This window comes from Natrix helvetica (genome assembly GCF_964273705.1).
Source record: "Natrix helvetica genome assembly, chromosome: 5".
In the NCBI taxonomy this organism is placed as follows: Eukaryota; Metazoa; Chordata; class Lepidosauria; order Squamata; family Natricidae; genus Natrix; species Natrix helvetica.
The window spans coordinates 105,688,970-105,708,018 of record NC_138551.1 but is presented as its reverse complement, the minus strand read 5'-3'; the positions used below and the strand labels follow the sequence as shown (position 1 = coordinate 105,708,018).

The 19,049-nt window shown below is 44.7% G+C and overlaps 1 protein-coding gene across 1 annotated transcript in view; it reads right to left on the bottom strand.

Moving 5' to 3' along the window:
- Positions 1-19,049, bottom strand: part of BICC1 (BicC family RNA binding protein 1) — a 133,743-nt gene that overhangs the window by 57,625 nt on the left and 57,069 nt on the right. The window lies entirely within an intron of this gene.

Genomic DNA, 19,049 nt, shown 5'->3' with positions numbered 1-19,049 from the left:
CATGTGGCCGGCATGACTAAACATCGAAGGTGCATGGAGTGCTGTTACCTTCCCCCTAAAGGTGGTTCCTATTTTTCTACTTGCATTTTTTATGTGCTTTTGAACTGCTAGGTTGGCAGAAGCTGGGACAACTAACAGGAGCTCACTCCATTACGTGGCACTAGGGATTCGAACCGCTGAACTGCCAACCTTCTGATTGACAAGCTCAGCGTCTTAGCCACTGAGTATCCCCGTATCTTCCTATGGCTATACAAATAGAATAAGCACATGCCTTTCTTAGAACATCTTTTAATTGGGTCAAAGGTTTTATCCCAATAATTAATATAACGAAGGACAGAGGTGGTACCGTATTGAAAACAGCAATATCAAATGCACCTCTAAGCTATTTAAAACCAATAATAGAATAAATAATTGACTATGGGGTACCTTTGTTTTTAGACAGAGTCTTCATCAAGTTCATTCCACACTGATTACATAACAGAAGTGACATTTTAACTAAGCATGTCTGCCCGATCTCACTTTTTAACATGCCCTATTGGGCAACAGGAACTTGAGCTGTTTTCTGGATTGGCCTTACTGTTAGCAAGCCCAAAATAGCCTAACATAAGCAGCACATTTTGAAGCATTAATGAATGAGTGCAAATTTTTCACATTTTTAAAATCACACTATATCTTTCGTGAAGTAGAAGTTACCATTTGTATTCTACAAGCACCATGTGACTCTTAGTGCAGACCTACCATGTTACAAAACAAATGTTGAGGCTTTGGAAAAAGTGCAGAGAAGAGTAACTAAAATGATTAAAGGCCTGGAGACTAAAACATGAAGAACATTTTCAGGAACTGGGTATGGCTAGTCTAGAGAAGGGAACCCGGTGTCTCAGCGGCTAAGAGGCTGACCTTGTCGATCAAAAGGTCAGCAGTTTAACTATTTGAATCCCTAGTGCTGCATAACAGGGTGAGCTCCCATTATTTGTCCCAGCTTCTGCTAACCTAGCAGTTCGAAAGCACGTAAATATGCAAGTAGAAAAATAGGAACCACCTTTGGTGGGAAGGTAACAGCGCTCTGTGTCTAGAACATAGTTCCCCTCACTCATGTGCTAGTTGTTCCCGACTCTAGGGGGCAGTGCTCATCTCGGTTTCAAAACTGAAGAGCCAATGCTGTCTGAAGACATCTCTGTGGTCATGTGAGCGGCATGACTAAATGCTGAAAGTTCACGGAGCGCTGTTACCTTCCCACCAAAGGTGGTCCCTATTTTTCTACTTGCATTTTTAATGTGCTTTTAAACTGCTAGGTTGGCAGAAGCTAAAACAAGTAATGGGAGTTCACTCCATTACGCGGCGCTAAGGATTTGAACCGCCAAACTGCGGGCCTTTCTGATCAACAAGCTCAGTGTCTTATCCCAAGCTTGTTTTAGGACAGCCTAAAGTGACTGACACCAAAAAAGATTTCTGTTTCAAGCTGTAGTACTCTACTGAGGGAAGAGGGCTATTATGGACTGACCACTTCTTGCTTATGAGTGATGTTTCACTTCCACCTCAGAAAGAGTGGGAAGGCCAAAAACTGTTGGCTTGGCCAACAGACACAGGGGGAAAAATGTTCTCTTGCTGTAGATGGGCACGTTGCATTGGAGGCATACATACAAGAAGGCTGGAGTCTTCTCATGGTTGAAAACGAAGCCCAAGCCAGAGATCGTGAGAGGACAGCCCTCTCCTCAGAATCATGCGATATGGGCCTATTTCAAAAGACGGAGACGTTCACATAAGCAGAGAACAAGAAACAGATGTGCATCAATATAAACCAAAAATGATTTAACTTCTAGAATCACAGCCAGCAAAACCCTGGCAACTGGATTCGCAGTTGCATTGCCTACAATATAGATTTCTGGAGCTAAAGCTTGGCTAGTACTCCTGATTATGATGTTTGGAGAAAACTAGGGTTCTAGAGGCTGTGACAGTTTCAGATCAGCTAGCAACTATTAAGCCTATTTCTCCCTAATTAACCACAATCCAATCCATCATTGATTGCTTCCAGACACTTTTCTTCCATTGTTTCAGTGCTGAGATCATTCCCGCCGCATCCGTTCATCCTCCTTTGGCGGCTCCTTCAATCTAGAGTCAGCTTGGCAAACGCCACACCTCAGGAGCTACTGTCTACAATTTCTCCAAGACGTTAACAGAGCTACCTAATTTTATTTATTGCTGCAGTTATTCCATATCCATCACCCTGACTTGTTTCAGAAAAGCGGAGATAACTGCAGTGTAGTTCACTGTAGGATTTGGGCAGTCCCCCCTTCAGCTCAGCTTCCTCAAAAGGACACCCCTAGCGGGATACAATTAGAGGACATTCCAAAGAAAAGAAGGGCAATAAATAAATAAGGACATTTGAACACAAAAAGCGATTTGAGTAACTTAAAGAAAGTAAAGCCATTGGAAAATACATAGAAAAACACAAGAAAGTGTGTAAGATGTTGAGACTCAAGAGGGCAGAGAAAAGCAACAAGAATGATTAAGAGACTGGAGGCTAAAACATACAAGAAATGGTTAAAGGAATTGGGTATGTCTAGTCTAAACGGACTAGGGGGAGACAAGATAACAGTGTTCCAATATTTCAGAAAGACCCTTTTTGCACCAAAAGGCAAAATGAGAAACAATGGGTGGAAACTAAACAAGGAGAGAAGCAATCTAAAAATAAGGAGACATTTCTAGACAGTAAGATCAATCAACTAATAGATATCTTGACTCCAGAAGTTGTGGGTGCTCCATCACTGGACGTTTTCAAGAAAAGACTAGACAGCTATTTGTCTGAAATGGTCTAGGGCGCCACGCTAGAAGGAGACTCTATAGTGGGGAACTGGATTTCCGGTCAGCAGAGGAAAAAGGATGCCACACTAGGAGGAGACTCTATGGTGAGGAACTGGATTTCCGGTCAGCAGAGGAAAAAGGATGCCACACTAGGAGGAGACTCTATGGTAGGGGAACCAGACTTCTGGTTGGCTCCAAACCTGAACAGGGGACTTCCAGTTAGGACCTTTGTGGCTCTTTGAGTGTTTAAGGTTGCTGACCCCTGGACTAGATGACCTCCGAGGTCCCTTCCAGGTCTATTGTTCTAAGTCTCAACCTCCGAGTGGAATGGCTATGTTAACCCCTAAGCCCAATCTTAGAGATCTTAAGTTAAACTGGGCAGTTTTGCCTACGTAGTGAGGAAATCAATGTGAATGCACATGAAATCAGCATGAGTGAGGATTATGCCTTGACTAGAAACAAAATCTGGACGGAAACATTTTTGTTTTGAAAGAGGTAAATCGGGGATATCTTGGGGATATCCCATGTATCGTTCTCAATACAAATCCGAATACGAATACAAAAGCGTTTTCTGAAAATGCAAAAAAAAAAAAAACACCGTTTGTTTCTCACGTGGACATGCACACACCACCCTATGTTTCTTGGTCAGAGTGAATGTCTTAACCTAAAACAGATGTAGTTGCTGCTAAAAAAACATATTGTAATTCCGATGGCATTCTAACAAAACAAGCTGTCGAAAAACATCCACTACACATCTTGATTGGGACCCAGATAGGTTCTAATGAACTTAATGACACCAAGTAAATATTTTGAATTTACAATGAGCCCTGAAAGTGTTTTAGTGATTTGGTCATTTCAAAAGAGATTGTTGCTGTAAATTTTGCAGATTGTTTTTTTTTTAAATCCCAAACAAGTAAACAAGTAGAATATGTGGTGAGCTATCCTTTGGAGCCACAGTGACTCCAGTACAGATTCCTTCAGTTTACCCACAAAGCCAATAATCAAATAAAGCCAATTTGAAAAGAATTCCAATGTTCTGCTAAGTTCTTGACATGAAGGACCACCCATTCAAGAGAGGTCTCCTTGTTTCCAGCAGATCAGAATAAACATGGAACAGAGTCATCCCCTTTTGGCAAGGGAAGAATAAAACAATGAAATATGGCAGATTTGAGGGTTTTGGAGGGAGGACAGGAAACACAAGTCAGCATTATCTACTTGAATGAAAAAGAGAAATCTAAACAACTTTGACTCAATATGAATGTGTTTCCTTGGATGGAACAAACATCACTGGTTGATTATTTAAGATGGAAAAGAATTTATGTGGTGGACTGAGACACGGATGTACTTGGATAAGAAGCAAGACATGCAATCAAACACTTCAGCCCTTCTCATACTTTTAGTTACTTTCAATGTAACTCTAGAGGAGTGTTCACACATTACCTCTGCCTGTTCCCCTTTCATTGTTCCTCTACTGGAGAAGGACTGAAGAGGGGATAATTGCATTTACCTATTTTCCTCCCTGGAACCAGGAAGAAAGCACAAGGTCCCAGCTTTGTGGAGTTTAGCCAAACACACGTGCTGCTATGCTTCAGTCCTTCCATGTAAGGTAGAGGAAGCAAGGACCAAGGTTTGGAAGAACAAGTAGAACCGAGGCTGGGTACTATATGTTATGGATGATTTATGCACAGATATGATATACATAAAGCAATAGCAATAGCCCTTATACTTATATACCACTTTACAGTGCTTTGTAGCCCTCTCTAAGCCAGTGTTTCTCAACCTTGGCGACTTTAAGTCCAGTGGACTTCAACTTCCAGAATTCCCCAGCCAGCTGTGCGGGTGGGGGCGGGGCCAGCACGTAACGCATCCGGCCCACGGGCCACGAGTTTGTCACCCCTGATCTAGACAAAGCCCACTGTGTTCATGGTCATTCAGAAGGCTTGGGTTAGTAGTAAGACCGTTTTTCAGGCATCCGTGCTCTAAATGCATTTTCAAAAACGTGTAAAATTTCAAGAACTGGAACAAGCTTCCTTTATCTTGGGTCCTTTAGATATTCTAGACCAATTCCAAGGTTCCCGCCTTTGAAAGGCAGTAGATTGGGTTCAACCTGCCTTAAATAGAAGAGGGATATTCTGATGTATTCAAGTTTACATCATGCGTACAACATAGAAAACAACAGATGTTCAATAGCAATAGCACTTAGATTTATATACTGCTTTACAGCCCTCTCTAAGTGGTTTACAGAGTCAGCCTATTACCCCCAACAATTTGGGTCCTCATTTTACCCACCTCAGAAGGATGGAAGGCTGAGTCAACCTTGAGCCTGGTGACATTCGAACTGCCAAATTGCAAGCAGATGGCAGGCAGCAGAAATAACTTGCAGTACTGTACTCTAACCACTGCGCCACTATGCAATCTCCCCATCTCAAAGTGGCCATGATTGCACCCCCAAATTGAGTATTCCTTTAGTCCTGAAGAATAATTGCAATAATTGCCACGAACAGGTACAATGGTATCTTTTTCTGACCTTGAAATCTCTGCTTCAGATTATCTCCCTAACACAACTTCACAAAGATCTCATACACTACACGGGAAGCAGTTGTTTTGCATACAATGGCTTCATAGGTCCTGGCCTCTTCAGAGACATACTTCCTGGTCAAGATGACCAAGAATGAATAAGTAAAGAGTTCAGTTTCTTGGCTAATAACACTAGGAATTGATTATTGAGACTGATGATGTTACCTATTTGGGCAACGAAATGTCTGCAAAAACCCCCACCAACCTCAGAGGAACCACAGACTCCACTGTTCAATGCTCAGCTAGGCAGATTCTCTTCTATTGATAGCAATTGTTTATCATGCAATCTTCATGGTTTGCTCAAGCACTTCTGGTTATGATCCATCTTAAATGTGAGTGGTTTTTTTTCTATCACCGTAATTAAGGATCAGACTTTCAAAAATACCCAGTAACATGTATGATAGAAGTTATGCAAGATTTTGAATGAGTTCATTTTTTTCTTGGCCAAATGATAAGTTCAAGATCTAAAAATAAAAGGGTATTAAAAAACCCTCCAAGAATTCTATAGAAAAACAATAACACCCCAGCAAAAAGCAAAAAGCTGATTGTAAGACGCTACTGGGAAAGCTCAAGTTACAGGCAGTTAGCAAGCAGGAAAAGTGCATAGTTCTTCCCTGTGTTTATTTATGCATTTAGAAATATTACTGGGAAAAATTTAAAGGTAATTTTTTCCCCATTACTGGAATCTGGAGGATGCATTTGTTCCTTTCAAATGATTGCAAAGTTCTCTTTTCAGGCATGCATGAGATTTAGGCCCAAGATTTCGTAGCCCAGATGAGCACAAGGACATTTAGACAGCTTCCTCCAAATTCCTAAACTTCAGCTCCACCAAAAAATATCTGGCAATATTGTGTGAGGTTAGGAACCCAGGCAGATGGTTCTCTGGATAGACAGAAGGTTCAAACAGGAAAGAAAGAAGAAAGGGACAGGGGGAGGGAGGAGGGAGGGAGGAAAAGAGGGAGGGAGGAAAGAAGGAAGAAAGAAAGAAAGGGAGGGAGGGAGGGGGGAGGAAAGAAGAAGGGAGGAAAGGAGGGAGGGAGGAAGGAAGGAAGGAAGGAAGGAAGGAAGGAAGAAAGAAAGAAAGAAAGAAAGAAAGAAAGAAAGAAAGAAAGAAAGAAAGAAAGGGAGGAAGGAAGGAAAGGAGGAAGGGGAAAGGGAGGGAGGAAATGGAAATACATAAGTATAGTAATTTCTTCTCCCCTTGATGCTTTTTTCCACACAAGCACAGGAGATTCAGGGAAAAGGAATATTTGCATTCCTTAAGCACTCATGTAATGTTCTGGCATAGAGTTCCATGAATGGAAAAGCACATTTTTTGGGCTCCCCCATTCACAGATGTTGCTGCAGCAAATTCCCCCTATACAGATTATGCTGCTCATCTGGGAAGACACCCTCCCTGCTCCGCCTTGCCTGCACTTTAAGGATCCAAATGAAAAGGAATGCTTTTAGCAATGCATCAGCCAAAACACCTTGGATATCCTAAGGGGCAAACATTCACAAACCTTCTCGACATCTTCCCTGGGGCTGAAAAACTAGATTTTCTGTTCTCAGAACTTGTGCATCACAAAAACAGTTTGGCAATTGTGGGTTGCTCTCAACCGCAACCCCTCCTTTCAACACTTCTTCCTACAAAATATGGGAGGCAGCCCGCTGGACAGTTGTGGTCTTCACACTGTGTTTGGACAGGAGGAAGAATCCTCTGACTTTGAAGAGTGTCGCAATGAGAATGCTTTTAAAAAGATACAGATAAACAGAAGAGACGTCTTGAAGAAGCACACTTAACTGGTCCCAAATATGTTTTTTGCAACACTGGAAGAATTAATGAAAGACCAACCCCAAAAATAAACCACCAGATTCTCACCCTGTTTCATTATTCCCTCTTCGGATATCTTACTTGTCCTGTTTTGCATATTCCAGGGGTTGTCAAACTCAAGGCCCAGGGGCCAAATCTGGCCCATGGGGTCTGTAGATCTGGCCCACAGGGCCATCCTAGAAACAGCGAAGGACCAGACTGTGGTGTCTCTCTCAGCGAAAATGGAGCTTGGGAGGGCTGCATGCGGTCCCCCCTAGTTCCATTTTCACTGGCAGAGGGTTGCAGGAGGCCGTCACAGCTGAAAACGGAGCTTGGGAGACTGTTTTCACTGGCAGAGTGCTTGGGCCACCACAGGGCTGCCCTTGACACGAGCGATGTCAAGCTGGCCATGCCCACCCGGGGGGACATGCCCCCTGTTGTCCCCTCCCCCTGAGCTCAAACACAACCCTGATGCAGCCCTCAATGAAATCAAGTTTCACACCCCTGGTCTACCTCTTCTGCATCAAAGAACTGGTTCTCTCTGCAAATCTACCTTTTGGTTATGTGTAGGGACAACTCCAGGAAAATAGTGCAGGCCGAGCTACAACAGTTTCTGTGAATATGTGGAACTAGAACGTAGCTTATAGCAGCTCTCAAGAAGCCGTGGGTAGAAAAGGAGTAGGCCATGCCTCCTCCTCTTACAATGAGACAGCTGTTGGTGATCACCGTGCTTGGGGTGGGCTTGGGGTCATTTCTCGGCTCCCTTCACCAGGTAGCTCACCCTCCATGGCATTCGGTCAAGAGCCATAGAACTGAGCCAAAAGTTTTGAATCTTCCAAAACAGGGTATTAGCAGTCCAATACAGAACATCTATCTCCATGATGACAAACCTGTGGCACGCAGAGCCATATCTGCCAGCATGCAAGCCTTCAGCTCCAACATTCATGCACGCACTGGCCAGCTGATTTTCAGCCTTCCAGAGGGCTGGGGGAGGCGGTTTTTGTCTTCCCCAGGCTTCAGGAAAGCACCCAGAGCCTGTGGAGGATGAAAAACGATCCCACAGGCCCTCCCCAGGCTCCGGAGGCTTTCCTGAAGCCTGGGGAGGGTGAAAACGGCCTGCCCAGCCCCCTGGAGGAAATACCAAGCTCAGCTTGGAAATCAGCAGTGTGGCATGCATGTGGGGGAGCGTGGGGGGTGGTTTGTGCATGCATGTGCATGTGGGGGCATGCTTTGCATTATGGGTGCTGGCACGCACTTGCGCTACCGCGTGCGCTCCCTCACATTTTTGGCATCTGACAATAAAAAGGATAGTCATCACTGGTCTAGCTAGTAGCAATCCCAAAACAATTCTGAGCAATGGGATGTAATGCCACATCGTATTCAGTAATGGGATGTAATTTCATTGTTAAAATAGTCTTTGTATTCATCTAGACCAGGGGTGTCAAACTCGTGTCATCACGGTGGTGTCACATGACGTATCAGGACTTCCCCCTTTTTACTAAACTGGGCGGGGGTGGGGCCAGCACGTAATGCATTTGGCCCATGAGCCATGAGTTTGACATTCCTGAACTAGAGAAAACCCACTCTGTTCATGGTCATTCAGAAGGCTTGGGTTGGTAGTAAGACCGTTTTTCAGGCATCCATGCTCTGAATGCATTTTCAAAACATATGTAAAATTTCAAGAATTGGAACAACCTTCCTTTATCTTGGGTCCTTTAAATATTCCAGACCAATTCCAAGGTTCCCGCCTTTGAAAGGCACTAGATTGGGTTCAACCTGCCTTAAATAGAAGAGGGATATTCTGATTTATTCAAGTTTACATCATGCATACGACACAGGAAAAGGGCGTTGGTACTTATCTGATACGCCTCTTCTCATAGTGGGGGAGGAGTATCCAGGATGGGTTGACCTTGTCCTCTCTTGATTGGACTGAGTCAGATAAGTTCTTTTAGCCACGCCTTGGTCACGAGGCTCCACCCATTTATCGGCACAGAACTCAATCCAACTCGCTGTGTCATCCACTCTAGACTTTATTTTCATTTCAAACCTTTATTTATTACTTCAACAGAACAGTTCAACAAACAACATAACAATTTCGCAACATACCCATATCAGGGAGGGGCTGGATACTCCTCCCCCACTATGAGAAGAGGCGTATCAGGTAAGTACCAACACGCTTTCTCCATAGTGAGGGGAGGAGTATCCAGGATGGGATGTACCAAAGTCTACACGTCCCTAGAGAGGGCTACACATTTGAGTATATGCCCAAACTTATGCCTGGTGAGGCGTGTCCCCCACACTGTGAACAGCCTGCAACACCCTACGTCCGAATGAGGCTTCTGCAGAAGCAAAGGAGTCCAACTTGTAATTCCTCATGAATGGTGAGGGGGGAGACCCCGTGGCTGCCCTACAGATCTCAGATAGTGAGGCCTGCATGGCCCAGGCCACTGAAGTGGCCGCACTTTGTGTAGAAGGCGCTGTGATGGAGCTGGGTGTTTGCAGACCCTGTGCCTGATAGGCAGAAGCAATACAGGTTCTTAACCACCTGCCTATCATGGTAGAAGTCACCTTGTTCCCCAGGGACCCTGGCTGGAAGGAAATAAATAGGGCTTCCGACTTCCTGTTCATCCTGATGCTTCTGAGGTAAATCCTCAGAGCCCTCCTCATGTCCAAGGTGTGCCACTTCCTCTCTAATGGGTGAGAAGGGTCCGGGCAGAAATTGGGCAATATCAGCTCCTGCGAGCGATGGAAGAAAGAACACACCTTGGGTATGAAGGAGGGGTCCAACCTTAGCACCACCCTGTCCTGGTGGAACACAGAGAGATATTCCCTGGTAGACAGAGCCTGCAGTTCGGATATCCTCCTGGAGGAGGTGATGGCCACCAAAAAGGCCACCTTAAGTGTCAGGAACTTCAGAGAGACAGTACATAATGATTCAAACTGAGGGCCTGTCAGAGTGTCCAATACCTTGTGTTAGTCCCAGGAAGGGTACCTGTGCACCGTGGGTGGTTTAAGAATGGAGGCCCCCTTGAGGAACCACCTGACCATCAGATGGTGAGTCAGTGTCTGAGATCTACCGCACAGGAGTACCGATGAAATGGCCAAGACCTGTCTCCTAATCGTGTTGGGAGCCAACCCTCTGTCCAGCCCCGCCTGAAGGAAGTCCAGAACTTGTGCAACAGTGGCCCGGACCGGATTGTGGCCCCTAGAGATGCTCCATGTTGAAAAGGCCTGCCCTGTAGGCTGAAGGGTCTGCGAGCTGCCTGGATAGTCTGTATAACCCTAGGGGAGAAGTGATCTTCCCTCAGGATGCTCCGCTCAAGGGCCAAGGACTCTCCTCCCCCTTCTTTTCAAATGGCGCTGTGCGGCAAATACAACAGCCCTGCCAGTCAGGGCTTGAAAAAGCGGCGTGTGCTACAAAGAGCTGCCGTGCTGTCTCCTGTGGCCTCCTGCTATTAACAGCAGCTCGCTGAGAGCCTTGCCACCCCCTCCTCCAGCTGCTTTCCTTTCTCTTCCTTAAAGGGAAAGTTTTTCCTTAAAGGGAAGACCTTCTTTAAAGGGAAAGCCTTAGCAGCGATCTGAGCCTCGTTGCCCTGTCTGGGCTTCTCCGGCTAGTCAGGCACTCAGAAAAGGATTGAATAGGACTTGCATAAATCGTGATAGCAAGGTTGCCGGAATACAGGATGACAAAGCCCGAGGTGTCAAAGGGAATCCTCACCTGGAGGGAGGGGTCCCCTTCTGCCGCCCTGCCAGGTGAAGAGAAACCTGCCGCCCTGCCAGGTTCCAGGCTGTGGGGGTGGGGTCTTCCTACTGCTGGCCTTTTGGCCGATGTGCTCCAATGCTTGGTGCCTCTGCCTTTCATACTTGGAGCTAGGCTTGTGGGGTTTGGATCCACAGCCTGCCTCTTTAGCCCCCTTGGTGGAGATGTGCTTCCTTTTTGGCCTTTGTCTTGCCTCCCCCGCCCTTGGCTGATGCCTCCGAGATGTTTTCTAACCTTTATAAGGGCTCCTCAGTGCCTCTGGTGGTTGCTGGCTGCAGGGCTGAGTGCTTGGCTCCTGCCGGCCTCCTCTGAGCTGCTGGGGGCCCTCATCTTGGACCACGTAGTTTCAAAATGGCTCCCGGCTCCAAATTCAAAAAGCTCCTCTTTGCTGGAGCACGTGGAAGCGGCTTGTGCCTTTGCAGGCTGCTGCGTGGCTTCTGCTGCTGCTGGGGGCTCTCTCTCGCCTCCCCCTGCCTCCTGCAGCTCTTTCTGAGCCTCTCCGGCTCTCATCTTGTCCTCTGGCGATCACTGCCAGTGCGGGCACTGCTGGGCGTTTTAAAATGCCGCGGTTCGTGGCTCAACCCCTGAGGGGAGTGGTGGAACGGTCCAGCGCCCTTAGAGCCTCCTTGGGCATTGCCCTTGCTGCACAAGCCTCTGCGGACCTCGCTTGCCTGTCTTTGGTGAGAGTCCTCACTTACTGCCCTGGGTCTTGCTCTGTGACCTGGGCTGTGCACCGCCTTAGCGGTTGCTACGTGGGCTTTCTACACCCGCTGGGGGTTTCCTCAGCCTCTAGTGATTGATCAGGCAGCGTGGAGGCAATTTCGATCACTTTTGCAGCAATTTTTGCAGCAAAATTTTTTCCTTTAAGTTTCTTCAGTATCTCAGGATGAACACAGCTGTCCGTTGATGGACTGAGTCGATAAATGGGTGGAGCCTGGTGACCAAGGCGTGGCTAAAAGAGCTTATCTGACTCAGTCCAGTCAAGAGAGGACAAAGTCAACCCATTCTGGATACTCCTCCCCTCACTATGGAAAATAACAGGTGTTCAATAGCAGTAGCATTTAGACTTATATACTGCTTTACAGCCCTTTCTAAGTGGTTTATAGAGTCGGCCTCTTGCCTCAACAATCTGGGGCCTCATTTTACCCACCTCAGAAGGACAGAAAGCTGAGTCAACCTTGAGCCTGGTGGGATTTGAACTGCCAAATTGCAGTCAGCTGGCAGTCAGCAGAAGTAGCCTGCAGTACTGCACTCTAACCACTGTGCCACTGAGGCTCTTTGGAAAGAAGAAAGGTTCCAGCTGTCAAGGTTCCAAATAGCATCAAAAATTAAATCAGAGTCCAAGGCAAAGTATTGCTCAAAGTTCCCATTCATTAAGAGAGCCATGTTGGCACGTCTGGGAAAACCCGAATCTGAAAGCTTCCCAGTTTTCCCCATCTAGTTGAAAGTTCAAGATCTTCCCCCAACACCCACAAGTCCATCACATGGTCCAATCTCCCACCACCATGCTGGCAGTTCCACCCATCCAGTTCTGGTCAGGTGCAGAGGTGCAAAGACAAATGATGACCTTGGCTTTCTAGAAAGAATTTTGTTATGGCTACATAGTATGTAACCCCATAGTATCCCCCCTCCCATTTTCCCACAATAGAAAATGCATAGTAGAATAATCTAGCATTCTACTGTGTAGAATAATGGTGTGGCAGATCCAAAAGAAAAGATGGCTGCAGGCCTGACACCAGCATTGGTGGAAGAAGGTTTTTTTTGATGTTTCAGTTTAGTGCACCTCTCTCACACAGCTAGCTGTGTTACTTCAGATGCTCCTTCAGATTCTGCAAGATGACCCCCCAACAGAACTGAATGACCTCTTCCAAGTTTCCTCTCCTTCCCCTCCCATTTAAGGAGGAGAAGATCACATCTTTGAACCCTGGAGGAATTCGGCTTGATGCAAAAACACACAGCGCAGCTGATGACATACCTAGGCATATGTTGGTTGTCATGGAGACCTAGCAAGGAAACCTGCCAAGAGTCATACATGCATGTCCTGGTGAATGACTAAAAACCCCCAAACCTATACTTTATACCTTGGGAACCAAGAAAATGCTTTAAAAAAAAAGATTATGCTGGCAGCAGCTCACAGGTCTCTCCATATAAAGCAAGTGATCTTGAATTCTCTCTCCGTTCATGAGTCCTGATTGACTCCAGGCATACCAAGTGAGAGGACCGGGCTGCTTAGCAGGTAGCCATGGAAACCAAGGGACCCACTGCTAGCCTGCAGCAAAAGCCGGGGAGATAAGGCTACAACCACACAGTTTAGATTGTTTTCACAGCTGTGGCTTTCCTTCGTTTCGGATCAAAGTAGTGAACAACGTCTTTCCCTTTTAAGGGGCTTGGAAAATATTTGGCTTGATTGCAGAAGAGGGTAAACATTTGTAAGCACAAATAATGAGATCATGGCAGAGTCCAGGAAAGGCAGGGATTGCTTATGGGAGCTCAGATGACCCTACGTCATTTCTGAGGGTCTGCGACAGGTTCTGGTAGGAGGGGCAGAAAAAGCACCATCCATTCTCAGAGCTGGACAGGGCCTTGAACAAAGCATGTTATAGTATCCTTTGATCTCAGGTTGAGTCCTGGTGCTTTCATGGACAACCCAGGCCAGTCTTCCTGGAAGAGATCTCAAAACAATCTAAGCCCCAGAGCCCCACTGTAGTAACAGCATTGCCAAAAAGGCATTAAGAGTTGTTAACCTAATTTTGCGAAGCTTCTTCTCTGGTAACATTGTACCTCTAACTAGGGCATCCAAAACCTTTTCCAATCCAATTCTCGAATACAGCTCGTCTGCCTGGAATCCACACTGTATATCAGACATTAACACAATTGAATGAGTCCACAGGTATTTCACGAGAAGAGTCCTCCACTCTTCTACTCACAATAGAATTCTCTATGCCACCAGGCTTGAAATTTTGGGCTTGGACAATGTGGAACGGTGTCACTTGCAGTATGATCTAAGCACAGTACACAAAATTGTCTGCTACAATGTCCTACCTGTCAACAACTACTTCAGCTTCAACCTCAATATTACATGGGCAAACAACCAATACAAACGCAAAGTAAACCGCTCCAAACTCGATTGCAGAAAATCCAACTTCAGCAACAGAGTGGTCAACACCTGGAATGCTCTACCTGACTCCGTTGTTGCATCCTCAAACCCTCACAGCTTCAAACTCAAACTGTCTACCGTGGACCTCACCCCATTCCTAAGAGGTCTGTAAAGGGGGCGTGCATAAGTGCACCAGCGTGCCTACCGTCCCTGTCTTACTATCCCTATTTATTTGTATTTATTTCTTTCATGACCATGTTTATATTTATACCTGTTATCTTGTACATCTTTGACAAACTAATAAATACAAGTACAAATAGAAGAAGGTTGCCACTGCCTTCTTCTGTCTTCATCTTCCTAATCTGGCCCATAATCCTTGACCTCTTTGGCAATTTCCCATCGAAGAACCAACCATACATGATTCTGCTTAGCTTTGGAGCGAGAAAAGGTCACTCCACTCAGCCTTTGTTGGGATGTGCTCCAACTAAAACATTGTCATCAAAAATCCTGAGTGAATGATAGCATTATTCTTTCATACCAGTGCAGTTCATAAGTCGTTCCTGAAAATATATGGGATGGCTGAGGTTTACAAAGCAAAACATCATTGCTGCTTGCACTACTTGGTTTGATACCTAAACATGAATGTGAAAAAGTACCAAAAGTTATTTGGAACGTCAATAATTTTAAAAAGTATTGAAGGATGGAATCCTTGGTGTCCTCTCAACTTGGCTCTTTACTTACAGATGTTTCATTGCCCAACTAACTTCATCATTGCTGGTGAATGTGGGGTTTGCTCACTCTTTACAAACAAGAAGATGTGATGCCAGTATTGTTGGGCATATGATTTTCTCCTTGGTAGCTCCTAAATATATTTATACACTATTCAGCTGTAAAGCACTATGAAGTGATATATAAGTCTATGTGTTATTGCTATTCTCCAAAGCACCCCCAAAGGCAGGACAAGAAGCAATGGATGGAGACTAATCAAAGAGAGAATCAATCTAGAACTAAGGAGAAATTTCCTGATAGTTAGAACAGTTAATAAGTGGAATGACTTGCCTTCAGAAGTTGTGGGTGCTCCAACACTGGAGATTTTAAAGAAGAGGTTGGACAATCATTTGTCTGAAATGGTATATGGTTTCCTGCCTGAGCAGGGGGTTGGACTAGAAGACTTCCAAGGTCCCTTCCAACTCTGTTATTTTGTTTAAACTGCCTTTAAAGTTTCCCACATGATAGTCTTTTAATGCTGAAACAATCTGAACCAAGAGCACAAGCATCAAGGAACGGAACTCAATTTTCTTGGATATCTGAGTATCCAAGGACACGAAAAACAAATGCAGAGAAAGGAGAGAAAAAGGAGAATTTTCTGAAGCTGGCCACTTGGTCTGGTATGAAAGAAATTGTTATCTGACACTATCTGACTAAGAGTGAAAATTGGACCAAGGAACAACAGCTGGAGATGACTTCTTACCAACATGTAGTTTAGACTACTGAACTTCTGAGTTCCATCCAAATGTGCTAACTCTTTCAAGTGTTTTTTTATAAGAATGTGACGCATTCTACATCTTCTAGTTTTACATATATTCCAAAAATTATCACTGTACTGGGAACAATATCCTGATTTTCCACACTTTTACATGCAGTTCTATGATCTCATTCCACTGCAATGGGAGAAGCCAGTAACTTTGAAAGCAAAGTCTTAACTCTATCTAGCTATTTCCTTTAAAATTATCTCAAACTGTGTACAACTTTCACTGTTTTTAGAAGGTATCATTTCACATGCCTGAACTGCAGAATAACATAACAGAGTTGGAAGGGACCTTGGAGGTCTTCTAATACAACTCCCTGATCAGCAGGAAATCTAATACTATTTCAGACAAATGACTGCCCAATCTCTTCTCGGAAACCTACAGTATTGGAGCACCTACAACTTCTGGAGGCAAATTGGTCAACTGATTAATTGTTCTCCCTGTCAGGAAATTTCTCCTTAGTTCAATTTCTCCTTGGTTCTTTCCTTAGCTAGTTTCCATCCATTGCTTCTTGACCCATCTTCTGGTGCTTTGAAATATAGTCTGACCCCCTCAAATGTTAGAAAACTGCTATCAGAGATGGTCTTTAGCCGGTTTGGACCAGTTTGCCCGAACCTGTAGCTGAAATTGCGGGTAGACCCACCTGCCTGCCCCAGCTCTCTGCCATTCTATTTAGGCACATTTTTGAGGCCGGGCGCATGCGCAGAAGGCAAGTGCATAAGCAAAGTGCATGCGCTAAGGCCGGGCACATGCATGGAAGGGGAAGTGAGCGGGTGCACACGGGTCGAACCAGTGTTAACAAAATGTGAAACCCACCGCTGACTGCCATGATACCATCCTTATTCCTTCTTTTCACTAGACTAGATGTATCTAATTCCTGCAACCGTTCCTCCTATGTTTTAGCTTCTGCCTCTCTAATCATCTACAAGATGTTAAAATGCTGGCATTTTAGTCACAACAACACAATTTCAAAATCATCATTTCTTCAGACATTATCCAAAGGTTGTTTATAGTGTTGGTTGTTGATGCCAAAAGCAGAGAAGAGATTAAAAACTTAAAATCAACACAAGGGATAAAAAGAGAAGAGCTGCATGTTGAAGTAGCCACTACCCCCGTGTTAAACCTTAGTAACCAGAAAATAAAGCAACCAGTTGAGTTCAAGATGTTGTCTACTTTTGTCATCTCACAAAGATCTCCTTTTAATTTTTTCCCATCCAATATGCATAAATCCAAACACTGTTCAATGATGGTCATATGAGAACATCTCATAAGTCAAAGTCTTTGCGATGGTTGCTCTCTATACTTTCTATGCTTCAGTTAATCATGCGCTGATGGTATGGAAAATCAGCTCCAATAATTTCAAAACCCAACTGAGCCATCACATTCCAAGCGAAAATGTTTGCAAGCAGCTCTTTCCCACCAAAATGAACCAAAGTAACAGCAGAACGAACTTGTCTTTAACACACCCCTACGTGGGGCTGTTCCAAATCCTATGGCCAACACAGCAGACAATTCCAGCCCTAGAGATGCCAATATCCAGATCACTTCACGTGCAGCTGGCTTTTCATCCTTTCATCAAAGGATCTCCTCACGGACATTCTATGTTTGAAGAAAATGGACCTCATAAAGCCTCATGACCTTGGGGCGGGAGGGAGAAGGAGAGAGAGGGGGGAGGGAGGAAGAGGGTGAGAGAGGGAGAGAAAGAGAGGGGGGAGGGAGGGAAGAAGGGAGGGAGGGAGACAGAGAGACCGACAGGCACACACACACACACACACACACACACACACACACAGCTCTGCTGACAAGGTACATTTTTTAAAAAAAATATTTCCATCTGTTCTGCATTGATTTTATCATCATGTCTCTCACAATTGTTTTAGTGCTCCAATTCTATGTTCAGCTAATCTGAATTTCTGGTACATTGAACGTTTGATAGAAATAATAAGTCTTGAAATATATTCATTTATGGATTTTTTTCCCCTCCTTCTGTTCAATCGTATCTTATTCTCAGAGGCTGCCTGGACAAAGATCCCTGCAGTTTTCTTGGCAAGCTTTTTCACAAGGAGTTGCCTGCTCCCTTCATCTAAGTACCGATACAGATCCAACTATTTGATTTTTAATCTTTGAGTATTTTAAAAGCAACCAACTCTTGCAGGGAGCAATTCTCGTTGTTTAGATTCCTGCCCAAGTTCACTTGCTCAGAATTTTTAAAAAAGAAGTCCACGCTTGTTTATTTCCAATATTAATACTTCCGTCAGCTTTAAGGCAGGAGAAAGCAGCTGTTTTTATTCAAGTCCAAACACCAAAGAAAATCAACGGCTTGACACAATGCGACAGGGAGAAACCTTTCCCTTTTAGACAGACAAACATTTAACCTTTCAATTTAGCTGTAAAGAGGGGAGAAAAGTCTTGAAGGGAGTGTAATGCAGCTGAAGAGGTTACAAACCAAAGAGATATCTTCATTTTTTCAATATTTAGAACAATCTCTGACACCTGGTATACCAGCTTGTTGCTAAGTATCTGAGGGACCATTGCTTGCTGGTCACATCTACCCGACCCATAAGGGCAGGGAGGCAGGGAATGCTGTAGGTCCCATCCCTGAGGGAGATAAACCTGGTGGGACCTAGAAGAAGGGCCTTCTTTGTGGTGGCTCCCTCTCTCTGGAACAACATTCCCACCCAGAGATTAGAATGGCCCCCACTCTAACAGTCTTTGGAAGGCGCTGAAGGCCTGGTTCAGCCAGAGAGCTGAGGAACGCAGAGCGGGATGGAGCCCATTAATTGGCTCGTGTGATTGGCTGTTGCCAGGGTGAGGTGGGGGTGATTTTGTTATAGTGTACTATATTAATTTATTTGAATCTTTTTGTTTGGTTTTATTGTTTTAAATGTGGTTTTATATTCTGTAAGCCGCCTTGAGCCGCCATGGGTGAGTATGCGGCAATATACAGTAAATTCAATAAATAAATAAGTCACTAGACTCTCAGTTGTGGAGTTCCTCCCCTGATTCTGCTCTTGGAAACATTGTCTGAACACAGCTGGAAGCGTATTCCTAATGTTACTCTGGTTCAGGAAGCAGCTGTTTCAAAGCCAACTTGTGCCTTCTGCAGAGTGCTTGATGTCCTCCATCGACTGAACGCCAAAGGTGATATGAGGAAATACATTTTTTTAAAACATCTAACTAACTAAGAATCAGTACATATTGATAATATTAACAACCGGGACAAGAAAAACTTTTCAATATGCATGTAGTCCTCAACTTACGACTACAACTGAGCCCCAAACTTCTGTTGCCAAGTGAGACAGCGATGAAGTGAATTTTGTGCCATTTTTCTTGTCCCAGGTGTTAAGTGAACCACTGCAGTTGTTAAAATAGTAACATCGTTGTTAAGTGGATCTGGCTTCCCGATTGACTTTGCTGGTTGGAAAGTTGCAAAAGGGGATCACGTGACCCCAGGACACTGCAACCGTCATAAATATGAACCAGTTGCCAAGT